The 17,849-nt window shown below is 39.7% G+C and overlaps 1 protein-coding gene across 4 annotated transcripts in view; it reads right to left on the bottom strand.

The window, feature by feature from the left end:
- Nucleotides 1–279: 279 nt before the first annotated feature.
- LOC124802637 overlaps nt 280–17,849 on the bottom strand; it is a 56,744-nt gene continuing 39,174 nt past the window's right edge. For all 4 annotated transcript variants that reach the window (XM_047263538.1, XM_047263537.1, XM_047263536.1 and 1 more), the window contains exon 9: nt 280–938. The gene's annotated coding sequence lies outside the window, so the exon portion shown is untranslated. The remainder of the gene's footprint in view (nt 939–17,849) is intronic.

Here is a 17,849-nt window from a genome sequence, read left to right as displayed (position 1 = left end):
GCCCATTAGTTTTATCATTTTTCCTTGCCTCAATTACATTACCAATTGTACATCACTTTAGACAAATATCGCTAGATGACTGGAATGGTTAAATTAAGTAATGTGTGTTGACTATCATTTGGAATGTGATTTAGGAGAGGTTTATTAATATGAGTAATTGTATCAGGTTGCAATTAATGTGAAAACAGACAACCCATTATGAATTAGACACGACATAAGCTCAGGAACTAGCCTTGAAGTACCAAATTCCAAATGCCAGAAATAAATTTTAAGAAAATATGAAATTGTCACCAGTTTTTATTTAGCATATATCTTAAAAAGTAATCACAAATGCTTTAAGATCATATAAAAATAATTACAGCATCCGAGACAAATTTAAATGCTTATTTAAAAATTACTGTCTGTATATTACATCTGTTACATAAATTAGCAAATGGGGAAGGTTCACTAACAATACGTAGTGTATGTGCTGTCTAGGAACAATTGTATAACACAAGTAGCAAAAATAAAGAAAAGAACAATGACAGCAAATAGTCTTTCAGTTTATTTCATTCAGTTCTTATCTTAAATGAGCCAACAACATTTCTTCAGCTACAGAAAGCAAATGAATCTCAGCAGACAATGCAACAAGTAACTGCTGCTTCTACTTTATGACTGAGGTACTTTCATGGAATAAACGAATCAATCAGTTGTCCAAGGCCTTCAGCAAAACTAGTGTAATTTTCACTCGCAGAAGTATGCATGTAGCTCACATTATCGTCCCTTATACTCACCAACCTAACTTTTAGAATACAAATTTGAGACAGTCTTTATAATGCAGTTGATATGCACTATGTACTAGCTTTTCATTTTTGATGAATACTCCCAACACAACATTGACACTTCTTCTTTGTGAACTTTTCTCATGACAGGTCTTAATGTAATACTGATGCATAAGCCTGTAAGGGAGAAACAGGAATAATTTTAACTAAAATAGCAATAAACAAGCTATATAATTACAACTAACTTACAAGATAACAGTAACAAAATCAGAAAGGACAACTTAAATGACATTAGAATACATAAAAGCACCTGCATCTATGCTAATAATGGGCAGATGAAGCAGACATTAATATTTAAAAATCATTAGAGGACCACGAACATTTAAAGCAGAGGACTGATTGCTGCAATAATGATTCCGAATCTAATGATCTTAACACTGTAACACCTTTCTCCCTTAACAAATAGAACTTTCAGTATACTAAATCCAGAGAATTGCCTGGAAGCATTTGTAGAATAATATGCAAACCTAGAAAGAAAACAGGATGTTCATGAATGACATCACACACACACACACACACACACACACACACACACACACACACACAGAGAGAGAGAGAGAGAGAGAGAGAGAGAGAGAGAGAGTTGTTTGCTTTTTATATTTTTAATCCTGCCAATCAGTATTGAGATACAAGCTGTTAGTGGGCCTGTAGAAGACACATAGTAATATAATCTCTATACATGAAAGAAAATGCCCTGACTGATTCACTGACTCATCATTGCCCAGCCCAAACCACTAAGGATAGAAACTTGAAATTTGGAAATGGTGTTTATCTTATACTGTAAGCATTGTCAAAGAAGTGATTTTTCGAAATTCCACTCCTAAGTGGGTGAAATAAGAGGGCCAAAGGATTTTTGGAAATATGTTTAAGCTAGAACTAAAATTGGTATTTGGTTTCTCAGTAAAAAATAAAAAATTCGAGTTACAGCATTTTTGGAAATTTGATCCCCAAGGGCTTTTAATATGAAAATTGTACTTGACTCATCAGTTCAAAATAAAAAGATATGTGTTTCAGTTTTTGGAAATTCAACCTCTAAAATGAAAGTTTTTGTGGAAATGTTTCACCACAAAAGCATTTTTGAAGCTAAATCTGCTTAAGTGTCTTTCCCCCCCTCTAAGTTCACACTCTAAGGGGGTGAAATACAAGATTAAAAGTTTTATGAAAATATTTCATAACAAAAGTGGAATCACTTGTTGGCCAGAAGTATGTTTAGGGAAAGACCATGTGTCTATGGCATTACTTAGAATGAAAAATTTAGAAGGTGCTGCAATTTTTAAACTAAATTAAAAGAAAATAATGTATGGAAAGTCCTGGTTGAGAATAACGAATTATTTAGGAATGAAGACGATGACTCACCTAAAGGCAGAAGCACTGCCTCGTTGACAGATACACACCCTTACAGAGCTTTACTGTGCTAACTTTCAGAATGGAATTCCCTCCTGAAGTTGTAGGAGAAACATGTGCGTGTGCGCGCACGCACGCACGCGCGCCTATATCCTTACATTGTGCTCATTCAACTGCCAGCCTTTTCCTGGCCCATGGTGAGTGTACTCGGGTGAGGTGGGGTGCAGTGTGGGATGGGTGAGGGATAGAGAGAGGCAGGAAGGGGATTGGAGACACACACACACACACACACACACACACACACACACACACACACACACCTCTCTCTCTCTCTCTCTCTCTCTCTCTCTCTATTTGGTGGGGGACAACAAGTTACCTTAGATTTTGGCCAAGGAGGTAACCTCACTGGCCTAAACCCAAGGTCACTCACTGTCTTCCCATTTACCACCAAATTGTGTGTGTGTGTGTGTGTGTGTGTGTGTGTGTGTGTGTGTGTGTGTGTGTGAGAGAGAGAGAGAGAGAGAGAGAGAGAGAGAGAGAGAGAGAGAGAGAGATGAAATACGAAATAAAACAGCCAGATCCAGGATTCGGGATCCAAACATACCAAGATAAAAAGCTGGACAAAGAACTGGAAGTGAACTAATTGCTGTGGCAGTTTGGCAATGGCAAACAGTTTGGGCACAGCAATGACCACTCTGATTGGAGGAAATCAGCTAGAATGCCTGAAATGTCATCTATCCAGTAATTTTAACCTGACTACAGTATATAATATTATATGCCATGAGCTGTAAGTTATGGGATGTGTGTATAATTTTGCATATTTGGTATTAAGACTGTATAGTACTTGTGTTATGCTTTTAAGCAGTCATATAAATTTTTAACTGTTTATGGGATTGTTCTATTAATTTTATCTGTTTCCAAAATGTCCTTGTATTGGTATGAATGACACTAATATGGTGATTACCAGTGAATATTTTGTCAAAGATATTGCCTCACATGTATCGATTTCTGCAGTTTAGGTAATGCGTGCAATCAGTCCATTTATTTTGCCCAATGATATAAATTTACATAAAAGTAAAATGTATAAATATCAAACAATGGAAAATCCAGGAAAGTTGCTACTCACCATATAGCGGAGATGCTGAGTCGCAGATAGGAACAACAAAAAGACACTCACATTTAAAGATTTTGGCCAATTGCCTTCATCAACAATAGACACACGTGCGCATGCACACACACACAAAGTGAGTGTGTGTGTGTGTGTGTTGGTGAAGGCCACTGGCCGAAAGCTTTAAGTGTGAAAGTCTCTTTGTTGTGCCTATCTGTGACTCGGCATCTCCACCATACGGTGGGAAGCAACTTTCATTCAAATAATATTGTTAAATGTATAAATACAATTAGTATAAAATATTATGTTTCATTGAAGAGATTGCTCCATCATCAGACAAGGATATTTGCAAAATTTTTGATAAAATTTGTAGTTTTAGATCAGTTTTTTTCATTTAGAACACAACCCTGATCCTCTTCATGAGCAAAAATTTCTAATTCATCAATAATGTTCAGGTATTTGCCTCTATAAGCCATGTGTAGATGTAACGTGCATCGTGCTGTCTGCCATTTCATGATTTTGCTCTCTCAAATGTGCACTGAATGCTGATTGTTTTCACTATTATTCATATGTTCTCCGAATCGCATTTTAAAATTTCTCCCCATTTGATCAACATATATATTTTCACAGTCTCACATTATAATTTGTAAATACCAGATCTGTAAAATTTCGTTGACTGTTCTAGTGAATGGTATATGCATGTTCTTACTATGTCCTGATCTGATTCCGACTTTTGCATTTTTTTTTAAATTTTTGTAAGGATATGGTGGACTGTGTCCAATGTATGTTTCTAATATGGCACAACAATTGTTCAACTTTATTTTGCCTACTTTTAAATGTGATTTCATCTTTTAATATACTTTTATTAGTTTTATTTATTTTGAAAAGAATTTTGTCGATAACTGTTGTATTATATCAATTATCTGCTAGTTTTAAGTACGTCAACTTCTGATTTAATATTATCTTGACTTAGTGGATATTTGTATACTCTGTTAATGCCAGGTGGAAAATAGGCTTCTCTGTGACCTCCATGATCGCTAGAGTTGCTGTATATCACTGTACCTGTAGTTGTAGGCTTTCTGAAAACGTTAAAGCCCCGAAAATTTATTTTGTTTTTCTCATGTTCAATTGTGAATGTGATGCTGGGGTGTAGTTTATTGAACTGTGAATGAAATGTTCTAATCAACTATACTAAACAAAAAACAGATACAAGGGTTCCTTCAACATACATTTGGTAACATTGTATTTTATTGTTCCACCCTGTGTGCTTAATGAGGAAGTGGTTTTCAGTTTTGTCAAGGAATGTATTTGCTAGATTTCCAGCAAGATAGTTTTCCCCATTGCAAGGCCTTTGACTCGTCTGTAGTATTGGTTATTAAAAATAAAATAGTTCATTGTTTTGTGATTTTTCCATTTTTTATTTGATGTACAAGGTCTGCTGAATTTTTAATAGTATATATATATATATATGATGTGACTTACCGAACGAAAGCGCTGGCAGGTCGATAGACACACAAACATACACACAAAATTTGATGTGGAATGGGTGGCAGCTGTCATCATGGTTGTTAAGAGATACGTTCTGTGGGGGCTTGGTAACCAGCTACAATGGGGCGGCTGGGATGATTGGGTTTGTGGATTTTAGGAAGAAGGTAGGGGTGCGGGGTGTCGGTGGGGTCAGGAGGTTGATGGAGTCAGGTGAAAGGTTTTGCAGGGGGCCTAATGTTCTGAGGATTCCTTGAAGCTCCGCCTGGACATCGGGAATGGGGTTACCTTGGCAAACTCAATTATGACAGCTGCCACCCATTCCACATCAAACGGTCACTTCCCTACAGCCTAAGTCTTCGTGGCAAACGAATCTGCTCCAGTCCGGAATCCCTGAACCATTACACCAACAACCTGACAACAGCTTTCGCATCCCGCAACTACCCTCCCGACCTGGTACAGAAGCAAATAACCAGAGCCACTTCCTCATCCCCTCAAACACAGAACCTCCCACAGAAGAACCACAAAAGTACGCCACTTGTGACAGGATACTTTCCGGCACTGGATCAGACTCTGAATGTGGCTCTCCAGCAGGGATACGACTTCCTCAAATCCTGCCCTGAAATGAGATCCATCCTTCACGAAATCCTCCCCACTCCACCAAGAGTGTCTTTCCGCCGTCCACCTAACCTTCGTAACCTCTTAGTTCATCCCTATGAAATCCCCAAACCACCTTCCCTACCCTCTGGCTCCTACCCTTGTAACCGCCCCCGGTGTAAAACCTGTCCCATGCACCCTCCCTCCACCACCTACTCCAGTCCTGTAACCCGGAAGATGTACATGATCAAAGGCAGAGCCACGTGTGAAAGCACCCACGTGATTTACCAACTGACCTGCCTACACTGTGAAGCTTTCTATGTGGGAATGACCAGCAACAAACTGTCCATTCGCATGAATGGACACAGGCAGACAGTGTTTGTTGGTAATGAGGATCACCCTGTGGCTAAACATGCCTTGGTGCACAGCCAGCACATCTTGGCACAGTGTTAAACCGTCCGGGTTATCTGGATACTTCCCACCAACACCAACCTATCCGAACTCCAGAGATGGGAACTTGCTCTTCAATATAGCCTCTCTTCCCGTTAGCCACCAGGCCTCAATCTCCGCTAATTTCAAGTTGCCGCCACTCATACCTCACCTGTCATTCAACATCATCTTTGCCTCTGCACTTCCGCCTCGACTGACATCTCTGCCCAAACTCTTTGTCTTCAAATATGTCTGCTTGTGTCTGTATGTGTGTGTGTGTGTGTGTGTGTGTGTGTGTGTGTGTGTGTGTGTGTGTGTGTGTGTGTGTGTGTGCGCGCGGCGCGAGCGAGTGTATACCCATCCTTTTTCCCCCTAAGGTCTTTCCGCTCCCGGGATTGGAATGACTCCTTACCCTCTCCCTTAAAACCCACATCCTTTCGTCTTTCCCTCTTTCCTGACGAGGCAACAGTTTGTTGCGAAAGCTTGAATTTCGTGAGTATGTTTGTGTGTCTATCGACCTGCCAGCACTTTCGTTCGGTAAGTCACATCATTTGTTTTTTTATATATATATATATATATATATATATATATATATATATATATATATATATATATATATATATATTACACACACCATTTTTTGCTGATTGGTATGCCACCTTCTTTTTGGATGCACTTGTAATTTAGATGCATTAGGGAGGGAGGGGGAGATAGAGAGCTCAAGTACAAAACATGGAGATATGTTTAAAAGTTTAATTGTGAATCTTTTCTATATGTTCTCCAACTTATAAAATTGGATATAGTAACTACTAGTGGAAAAATGCTCCTGTCAGAGCACAAAAAGGACAAATATGTTCCTCTTTGAAAGACTGACAGAGAAGTGGAGAACCAGCTGCCTCAATTCAAATTCTGTATTCCTCATCAAACATTTTGGATTGCGAAAATGTTCATTCCCTTTACATACAACTTTCTAAATCCCTTTACCCAGTCTTTGTATTTAACCCTTCATACTCAGTATCTCCCTCTCACCGACACTGTCTACATGTCTCTCTCTCTCTCCCCCACTGCCTCCTTTTCTTCCATTGTTACTTTCTCCTGTGTCTCCACCACTGTCACTGTCTTCATCCCTTTCTCTCAGTTTTCCTTACAACTTTCTTTTTCTTTGTCACTTTCACAGTCTCTGTCTCACTGCTACTGTCTTTGTTCCATTCTTTTTTTCTCGCATGGCCACTACCTTTTTTGTTTACAGTCTTGCCATCTTTCTTCAACCACAATTGTCTCCTCTCCAAACATGTCCTTGGGAAAGATTTGCTCAGGGTTTTGACCTCTAGACCAGGCTCATCCAAGAATTGCACCCGGTGGGCGCGCCCGTGCCCCGTGGGCGCCAGGCAATGTAGTTCAGCGCCTCGTCCGCGACCGTATGTCGCTAGTGTCGGCACAGGAGCGAGGTTGATAGCTGAGGAGCAAGAGAGAGAGCACAGCACTGCTCTGCAGTGGACTATTCTGCAGTCAGATCCAACGCAAACAAAATAACAAAGGAAGCGTACCTCTGTAAAAAGAGGTCGATGAGCGGTAAAACAAGCAAACCATTTACCATTTAGGTAACAACTAGTGTTCGTGTGGCAGAATTACTACACAAAGCTTTAAACAACAATATCCAAAACAAGAACCGAAGAACATCTTAGTAGTTTTCTGACCAACAGGTTCATTCTAGTGGTACTGCACACACACACACTCATCATATGTACAATAGGTGTCTTCTGAAAATTATATCAGTTTCTTAAATGAACTAGAGTCATAAATATTCCATTTTAGAAATAACTTTATGTAAGGGATATAGAGTCTCATTCTTACTGTTAGCATTTACAAGTAAATATTTTTTGTTATACTTTGGGCTACATCTCTTTGTATCCCTTTTCAGAGTTTAGAAATCAGATCCTTAGTTTGCTGTTTTGTACGTAATAATTTTAACCGACCAAGTTTGAAAACTTATTAAAAAATAGAATTAAGCTTATAAAGCTCTAATTCTTATAGTCAACATTGTTAAAGAAGACAATTAACATTTTACACTTTCTTTTTCGAGGAAACGGTTTTGTCAATGTTTGGTACAATATTCCCTGAGACTGATAACCTCAAAGAATTAGTCAAATTTTTATCGCCAAGTAATGAACAGTTCTTAGTTTTAGCAAGCTTTAAAAGAGAGAAAAAGCGCTCACAGATATACGTGGAACCAAACATTGAGAGAACTTAGGCCGCGTGCTTGTGCAAACGAGGATATATCTCTCGTGGAAGACAGCTGTAAAAGTCATCCAAAGTTTTACGCATGAGAAAGCGGTCCTTCAGGCAGATATCACACTGCAGGTCAATCACCTCCAGTTGAAGCACTTGTGAGACATCCTATGCCGAAGGGAAAACGGGCGAACAAATACATCTACGGCCAATTGAAGCTCACTTATCTCCAAAAATTATTGCACTTATCTCCAAAAATAACTGCAACATAATCTGAAAAATCCACATCTTTAACGCCGTCTAGTGCAGGAAAGTGTCCACAATTTCTCTCGTGCAATTGTTTTTCCCACAAAATAAGTTTTTTTTAATGCTTGAACTGTCTGCACTAAATCAACGACGTAGTGATTTTCGCATTGGAGTGAAACGTTCAAAGTATTAAAATGACCAGTAATGTCACTCAAAAAAGCCAAATTCGCCACCCGCTTAGGATCACAAAGTAATTCTTCTGGACGTCCTTTCATTTCCAAAAAGGTACTTATTTCGCGCCTCAAGGAGAAAAACAGATGAAGCACCTTTTCTCTGCTCAGCCATCTTACTTCTATGTGGTAGGGGATGTCCGGGAATTCCGCTTCGATAGCAGCCAGAAATTCTTTAAATTGGCAATGTGTGAGTCCATGTGAGCGAAGGTAATTAACCGTTCGAAGAACTGTGTTCATAACATTTTTTTATGTTGACAATCTTCGCACGAAGTGCCTCCTGGTGTATCAGACAATGGACTGTCGCGAATAAGGAACAACCAACTTCAGCCATTTTTGACCTCACGTAACTCAGAAATCCAGTGCGTATCCCTCTTAGTGCAGGGGCTCCATCCCTCGTTACACTGGTCAGGCGTTCCCATTTTAAACCCATTGACTAACACGTTTTCCACGGCTAGAAAAATATCCAAACCCGTGGTTGTGTCTTTTAATGGTATAAGATCGAGAAATTCTTAGGTAACATGCAGATTGTCGTCGACACCTCGAATGAATATGACGAGCTGAAATATGTCCTCAACGTCCGCGGACTCGTCAAGAGCGATAGAAAGTGAAATGAAGTTTGCTGCTCTCTCCCTCAATTGCTGCTCCATATCTGAGACCATATCTTCGTCTCTGTGAGCAACAGTTTGAGGCAAAAGAGCTATTTTTTTTTTTTTTTTTCAAATTTTTCGGTGAGGTCTGGTGGACAAATACAAGCTGTCGAGTCTACCAGACAATCCTAGATGAGATTCCCAGCATCAAAGGGTTTTCCTGCTTTCCCATTTCTCAGTAATCATTTGTAACTTGCGCGCAAACTTTGTCCACCTGTTTCCTGCTCTTACCACGCCAAAAAAGAACATACAATTAATTTTGTACAATCCTGTTTTTAAAACACTTTTATCACTTTAACAACTAAATGTTTAACTCATTGAAACTCAAATAAAAAACTAAGAAAAAAGATTGGTTTTAGATGCTTTTTCCCCCAGTTCCACTGAAAAGGACAACGATGTGTGGTCGCAAAATAAATTTTTATCTATTGCAATAGTTGCGTACAGTGGCATGGCGAGGCTCGGCGGGCGGTCCGCACGGCCAGCTAAGCGACACGGCTCGGCCACTGCAACAACATACAAATTCGCCCGGGGCGCTGGCCGCGGGCGCTAGTGCCCCAGGGGCACAGTTTGGACGAGCCTGCTCTAGACTGTAAAATGTGGGTATAGGGTGATGGGGCAGAACTGACAAAAGTCTAAACCCCATGCAAACCAGCAACTGATGCATTTGTAGGCTCTTTTCTTTCACTGCCACTGCCTGCCCTTGTTTTCCTCCACCCATTAACACTATCTCCTCTCTCTCACACTCACAATGGCCCCTTCTGCATTACCTCTCTCTCTTATGATGTCCCCTTTTGGCTGCCTGTCCCACTGCCACTGTTTCCACCATACCTTGACAGAATAAAAATTCTGGGAATCCAATTATTTCTTTCCCCATAAACCCACACGTTTAAAATTTCAGTTCAAAATGCACCATCTCCTACACCTATGTGGTGAAAGGTCTGTCAGGGTTGGGGGTTGCTCAGACCCTCCAAGCCTATGTGTGACCTACACTGATCTCTCATTTTCATCTCTATCAATTGCTGTCTCTCTTTCACTGCAATTTTCTCTCACTGCCCACCAATATCACCTCTCTTTTTGGCTTCCACTTCCATTGTCTTCGCCCATCTCTCTTCCTCTTCCACTGCCCCTCTCTCTCTCTCTCTCTCTCTCTCTCTCTCTCTCTATCTCTCTCTCTCCCTCCCCCCCCCTCCCTACCCCTCTCCCACTGGTATGGTCTCCTCTCTCTTCCACCTTCTCTGCCATTCTGCTGCCCTCTTTCAGCAACAAAGTACAAATATGTTCACATGCCAGGACTGAGGCAGCTGGTTCCCCACTTTTCTGCTAGAGTCTTTTAAAATGAATTCAAAAGGCCAGTAAAGTTACTTCCACACACACACACACACACACACACACACACACACACACACACACTTTGACACAAGTAAACAAAAAGTAAGTTCATTTATTTATACATTGACACATATAAACAGAAAATATGTATGCATAATATAAAAGTTAACACAAAATCAGCTGCTTTACATTTTTTCTGGATACATGGCTCATCGATTGCCACTTGTTGAAAATCCCGGCTTATGATTTGTAAAACAGTAAAAATGTTATTAGAAATATTTTACTGAAGTTGCAGTCTTTCTACTATACCAAAAAATGTGGTGATTCATTTGCAAAAACAAAGAATTTCACATGATGTTTATTTTTTCCACACAAGTTAAAACTACATTTACGTTCCAGATAAAATATTACGTGTGGAAGTAAGGTAACTGTGATGATATCAAAAAAAGTTGCAAGGTTCCCATGTGATCATCACCTTAAGAACAAATTGTAAAAATTTTGATTGTTTACCACGAATAGAAATTATAGAAGTTGCCACCCCCACAACTGGTACTTTTGGTACCAAGTAATTAGTTTTTCGGGTGCATCTTGATAATGCATACAGATTTTTTGCAGGTGGGAAAAGATCATTTCTAGATGAACATCTAAAGAAAGTACAATTAAAAACTGAACAACTTGCTAAGGTTAGTTATTTAAATACTTATGACCCCATGGAGCTAAAAACCAGTTTCTGCTGTTTCCTTACGAACCACCCATGTTAGACCACACCTAACGCAAAAGTCAACCGATTTGCTCAACTTGCCTGAGCTGGAGGAACTATCTCAATACTTTAGAAATACTTTGGTTTTAGCAGTTGCCAGAGAGCACCAGAAAACACATTATTACACATACGCAGCTGCAGTGATGTAGGAAGCCCGCATTCTCGTATTATAAAGCATTAAGAGATCTTACATTAAGTAATAAAAGGAACAGGACATCATCAGAGGATACTCCAAGAGAATCGGAATTTCGTATAACCATACTAAAACACACAATTCGGCTTGAAGTGCACATTGATTTGTCTAGATTCACAATGAAGTAGGTCCCACCTGATATTAAGATTTTTAAGATTTTCAGTGTGGTCTTTGGGATGTAAATTTTCTTGGAGTATCAGTACTGTACTATCTCATGTTTGGTTCTTTATTATGGCATAATGCCATACATGGTAGAAGACAAAAACGTGCACCTGAAATTCAGCGAACAATTGGAACTAGCCAATACTGTGAAATGAAATACTTTGTTTCAAATAAATTGATTGGCTTAGTGGAAAAGATTAATAAAGCCAAATTTCTTTAGCAGACTGACAAAAATAACTTCGTTGTTCCGCAAGGCGATTAACGCTTGACTGCTAAAAACTTGGAAATAAAATAAACTCCAAAAACTAAAAGCAATAATATATTTTTGCCTTCTGTAATTATGTGAATGTATTTTAATTCACTTGATAGCTTCAGACTGCAGAAATCCATTCTGTTTCATTTGACTGGGGAGCTGTAAATGATGAAGAAACAGTGAAATCAGTTAACACAAACATGGGTCACATGGAGACTAACCCCCCACACAACAACTCAGACAACCCTGGACATGTGCGAAAAATTTTTCTCGTTAGCAGATGGCCGATACAGCTAACAGTCACAATTCAAGTAGCCAAAAGCGGGAGAAGGTATTGCTCATACGCGAGTCGGCTGCGCATGTGCATTAGGCTGCTGGCAACTGCTCAAATGAACCTAACAAACAGTTGAGATGCCGCGCTCATAGAAAGCAGTTTATTGTTAGAAGTATTACATAGTCTTCACCTTAAGGCCTTTGACATATTATTGCTGTTTGAAGACACTTGTGCGTGCACAGTGTTTTGTTGTCATAAATGGCGCATTTCCTTTGAAACTAAAGTTTTATTTTTTTCTCTTGTTTATGTTTTATTTCTGCAGTATTATTCTCCAGTAACAGGTTACAATAACATTCTCTGGTAGAGCATCAATTCTTACAACTCAAAATTGCAAAAATTTAACAGAAAACTAAATCAATGAAAAATTCTTGGGTTTTTCCTGACAAATGACTTTTTTCTCCCTTTTATTAAACTGGCAGACTTCCAGTACTTACACTGTTATTGTCATCCCTTCCTTTGTACACTGATTTATATTCTTGCAACAGAAATAATTAGAGTGACTGTGACAGCCAAACTGGGGAAGACAGATCTTTATGCAAAACTTTATTAATAGAAGGTATGGGTTGATAGATCACATCCAAAGCCTCAACAAATAGTTCTTTGATGACTATCTCTTACATCCACCAAGTGATCTTCAATTAAATGTTAATTTGCTCTCTTTCCTGCTTCAAACAAGTGTTACTTATTTGTCCTTGGTCAATGAAAGTTTTTTTTCTTTTTTTTGTATTTTTTATTTCATAGCAATCACAGTAAATTCTAACATCTCGACTCTCCACAAGTTTTTCTTACATACCATTTCTGGATTGCATTGCTATGTGGCTTTGACAGGTAAAAATTTTGTCCAAGAAGTTAACATTTTTTTTCCATTTTAGTGGAATAATAGGCCATTAAAAACGCTTATAAAATAGCTCGCTATTAAAGGAATTACTTTATGTTTATTGAAAGCTGTTTCTCACCAAAGCAATTATTTAAACTTAGGAAATAGAAATAAGTCATCTGTGACTATATCTAAAGAACAATATAGAAGATATCATTCTGAAAATCACTTAAAACCATGCTAATCACCTTTCCAGGCAACATCTTCATCTTCACAGGAAGAAAGAAGATCTAGCAATAGTGCACTCATTTACACACACACACACACACACACACACACACACACACACACACACACACACACACACACACAGAGGGCAAGACTCTTGCCATGGCCATGTGAGTGTGCATTTAGCTGTCTGTGTGACTGTACTGCAGCAAAATAGCTAGTGATTGAAAGTTATAGCCCACGAGATGAGTGACATATTGACAGTTCAGGTGGGCAGATGGCAATGTTGGCCGAACATGGTACTCTGTGCCCGGTTGCTACTTACATGTGTTCTCTAGTAGCAGAAACAAAAGTGACAACAACATGCAGGTTGCATTTGTATGTGTGAATTTCTTTACAGTTGTCGCTTTATTAAATCTTGAAACATTAAAAAAGAGCTATTTAGTATCTAATATGGTGAAATATCAAAGTTATTTGTCAAACTTCTCAATAGAAATGAAAACTTTTCCACAAGTTGTTGAACATTCACAGTTTTTGTTTCCGTTAATAAATATTAGCAATATTAATTACTTCTACAATGAGTGACACAATAATTCACAGTATACTAACAGTTATAATCTGAGGATGGTATGGTACTCACAATATAGTGATAGGTCTACAGCATTCTCCCTCCTTACATTCTTGAGTGTGTGATAATTATGCTAATGGGAAAAGACCACTCCCATTACTGTCAGAGTCCGATTTAAAATAGTCTTCTTCAGCACTGCTTGAATTATCACTGTTCCCTCTCAGATGTGTAATTAAATTCTCTATGCATTCTTCCACAATGTCTTCATTTTTGGCTGCCTCTCTGACGACACTTGCAGAGCTGTTCACAACTTTCATTTCTGTACAGGTCTCACTTTGTCCCTTAATTGACAGATGCTACAAGGCAACTTTCAGTTTCAGAGGTCATGAATTTTTTACTGTTTGCAGCAATGTATTCTTTTATTTGTGCCAATACCTCTTTAATGGCATGGGAGAATCTTTCGAGTAATTTCACCTTCTCCAACTCTTCTCCGAAATCCACTTATCATTTCAGCCACTGAATATTACAGTTTTTTTTGGTCACAGCTGGTGTCTTATTATGAAGAACGGAGTGATAAGGGGTACTCTTCATGATGATCACCACTGATGGACTTGTCAGATTCATCATAAGCGATGTGTCGAACCACTTTTGAAAAGCCACAGTTTATCTCAGCATGGTAATCATCCGTCCTTTTCTGAACGAAACATTAACAAGCAGTTTGGCACAAAACTACCCAGTATACCTGCATGTGAAACAATAATTCGCACTTCCTTTTCCAACAGGCACTGCCCTGCTCCCTCAGGTGTTCCATCACTACATCCCCTACGTATTGAATGGCTGGCATTACCCCAAGTTTCATCTAGCCACACTTGTGAACCTGTGCAAAAATCTGCACTGCCTCACAACTACATCTGTTCTTTCCATCAATAATTTGCATCCGTTAAACACTGGCTGCATGAAGCCAATATCTTTCAGCAATTTACGTAATGAAAATTTTCTTTCTATAAAAAGATCATCTTTCTGAAACGACGCATAATTTAGATGGAGTGGGATGTTCGAACCTCTTTATTAGCTATATACACTGAAGAGCCAAAGAAACTGGTACATCTGCCTAATATTGTGTAGGGCCCCCGCGAGCATGCAGAAGTGCCGCAACATGACGTGGCACGGACTCAACTAATGTCTGCAGTAGTACTGGGGGACACCATGAATCCTCCAGGGCTGTCCATAAATTCATAAGAGTATGAGGGGGTGGAGATCTCTTCCAAAGAGCATGTTGCAATGCATTCCAGATATGCTCAATAATGTTCATGTCTGGGGAGTCTGGTGGCCAGTGGTACTATCTGAACTCAGAAAAGTGTTCCTGGAGCCACTCTGTAGCAATTTTGGACATGTGGGGTGTCACATTGTCCTGCTGGAATTGCTCAAGTCCGTCAAAATGCACAATGGACATGAATGGTTGCAGGTAATCAGACAGGATGCTTACATACATGTCACCTGTCAGTCATATCTAGACGTATCAGTAGTCCCATATCATCCCAATCTGCATGTACTCCACACCATTACAGAGCCTCTACCAGCTTGAACAGTTCCCTGCTTACATGCAAGGTCCATGGATTCATGAGGTTGTCTCCATACCCGTACACGTCCATCCGCTCAATACAATTTGGAATGAGACTCGTCCGTCAAGGTAACATGTTCCCAGTCATCAACAGTCCAATGTCGGTGTTGATGAGTCCAGACGAGGTGTAAAGCTTTGTGTCATGTGATATCAAGGGTACACGAGTGGGCCTTTGGCTCCGAAAGCCCATATCGTTTTTCATTGAATGGTTCGCACCATGACATTGTAATCTGCAGCAATTTGTGGAAGGGTTGCACTTCTATTATGTTGAATGATTCTCCTCAGTCGCCGTTGGCCTATTACTGCAGGATATTTTTCCGGCTGCAGTGATGTTGGGAGATCCGATGTTTTACCAGATTCCTGATATTCATGGTACACTTGTGAAATGGCCATACAGGAAAATCCCCACTTCATCGCTATGTTGGAGATACTGTGTCCCATCACTCATGGGCCGACTGTAACACCACGTTCAAACCCACTTAAATCTTGATAGCCTGTCACTGCAGCAGCAGTAACCAATCTAACAACTGTGCCAAACACTTGTCATCTTATATAGGTGTTGCCAACCGCAGTGCCGTATACTGCCTGTTTGTATATCTCAGTATTTGAATATGCATGCCTACTGTAGTGCCCCAGAATTTTACGAAAGCCTGGAGACACTTGTGTTCCAGCCATTTTGAACACGTGTTATTTTAAAGCAGGGCATAAGGATGAGCATGGGATACTGCACCCATTTATTGTTTGTGTAGGCGAAACTGCAAGGGAGATAATTCGTCGGCGCTGGCAAGTGTTCAGCGCGACCCGGAAGCTCCGTGGCCAGCTGCAAAGAGTAATGTAGCATTGTATTGTTAAAAAAACAAATGGAGAGACTCGAAATAGTGACTGTTTATTAGACGTTGGTCTGCTGTTGAGAGTGGACTGGACATGGATAGTCTGTCACGATAAAAGCTTATGTATTAATTGTGTTCAAAAATGTGTAATTAACTGATTCTGGGTGCCCGGTAATGTGTGGGCTTACGTCATAAAGTTTAGTTGTTTTTTGTACAAAGTGAAAATAAATATGTTCTGGTGCATTGAATGATATTCCAAGAGTAGCGTATTTTTAAATAAGAAGAGAGAGAGAGAGAGAGAGAGAGAGAGAGAGAGAGAGAGAGAGAGAGAGAGAGAGAGAGTGAAAATTTCCCCTTCCTAGCAGTGAAATCTTCGGAGAAGCGTCCGGTGCCAGCAGAAGACATCGGCGCTGCAAGAAAGCACAACCAGCATTCTTCAACAAGTAAGTTCACGAAAACACTTAAGCTGTATAGAGAGCGCTTAACATTACACTGGGCCACCGCACTATGCCAGTTTCTTTGCTGCTGCAGTGTAATATGGAAATGTCGTGTGTCTAGGGCCTCCCGTCGGGTAGACCATTTGCTGGGTGCAAGTCTTCCAATTTGACACCACTCTGGCGACTTGTGTGTTGAGCTGCAGTGTATATGATGACAGATAGTCTTCCTCGAAATCATCCAATCCTGTTACCTGCATCCTTCTTGGCCACTTCTTTCCTGGTGTCTTCAGTCTTGCTGTGACCACTCTTACCACGTCTATACTGTACATCCTTTGCCTACTGTTACAACAGTGTTCTTGCTCATTTTCAATGCTGCCGCAGTCCTGTTAATCTGAGAAACAGGAAAAGATGTCTCAGTTTTTTCTTTTTCAAAGCAGTCCCTCACCAAACACAATACTATATGGGCCTAGCTGTGTAGCACAATTTTGTTCCTCTGTTTCACTTTACACGTTTGGCTAGCACTAATCATTGCACTGGACACTGTTTAAAAACAAAACAGAAACAAATAAATACTAAAAACAACAAAAATGACATAAACTACAACTCCAACAACGAAACGACAGCACACGTTGCATGTCAGACACTCACTGTTAAGTTTCAGATGCGTATGTGTCAAGTTTGCAGAGCAGCAATGTGTCTCCCGCTACCTGCTTGAGTGCAGTCCATCGCTGGCTGGCTACCTGCAGTCACTAGGCAAGGAAACGCTACTGAGCTGTCAGTACCATAAACTCGTCTCCCAGGCTATAGCATGAATGCCGTTTTCTGTTACACGTTACTGTGCTCCCAAGTATCAATGTGGTTTCCTTTCCGTACTTCACATATTGCTCCATTCTGGAGTTTCCAGGTTTTTTTTGCCAGAAATCGGCAACTGCTGCAACTAGCACTCACAGAGTATCTTAATGTCCAGTTTGTGAAGTCGATGTAGTGTACTGGCTTTGTTAATATGTTTACATTTTGTGATTTTCCACTGCCATACCATGAACCTTTTCAATTATTAACTGAGTGATAATCTTGAATGGATGACTTTAGTATGCTTCAGCTTTTCTGGTTATGTGACCGTCTTTCAATTCTTTAACTTTGTCAAATTCAACTTTGTTTTGTGCATCTTTCACACCTTT

The sequence above is a fragment of the Schistocerca piceifrons genome, chromosome 6, assembly GCF_021461385.2.
Source record: "Schistocerca piceifrons isolate TAMUIC-IGC-003096 chromosome 6, iqSchPice1.1, whole genome shotgun sequence".
Lineage (NCBI taxonomy): Eukaryota > Metazoa > Arthropoda > Insecta > Orthoptera > Acrididae > Schistocerca > Schistocerca piceifrons.
The sequence above is the reverse complement of the archived record's forward strand: the minus strand, read 5'-3'. Positions and strand labels throughout refer to the sequence as shown.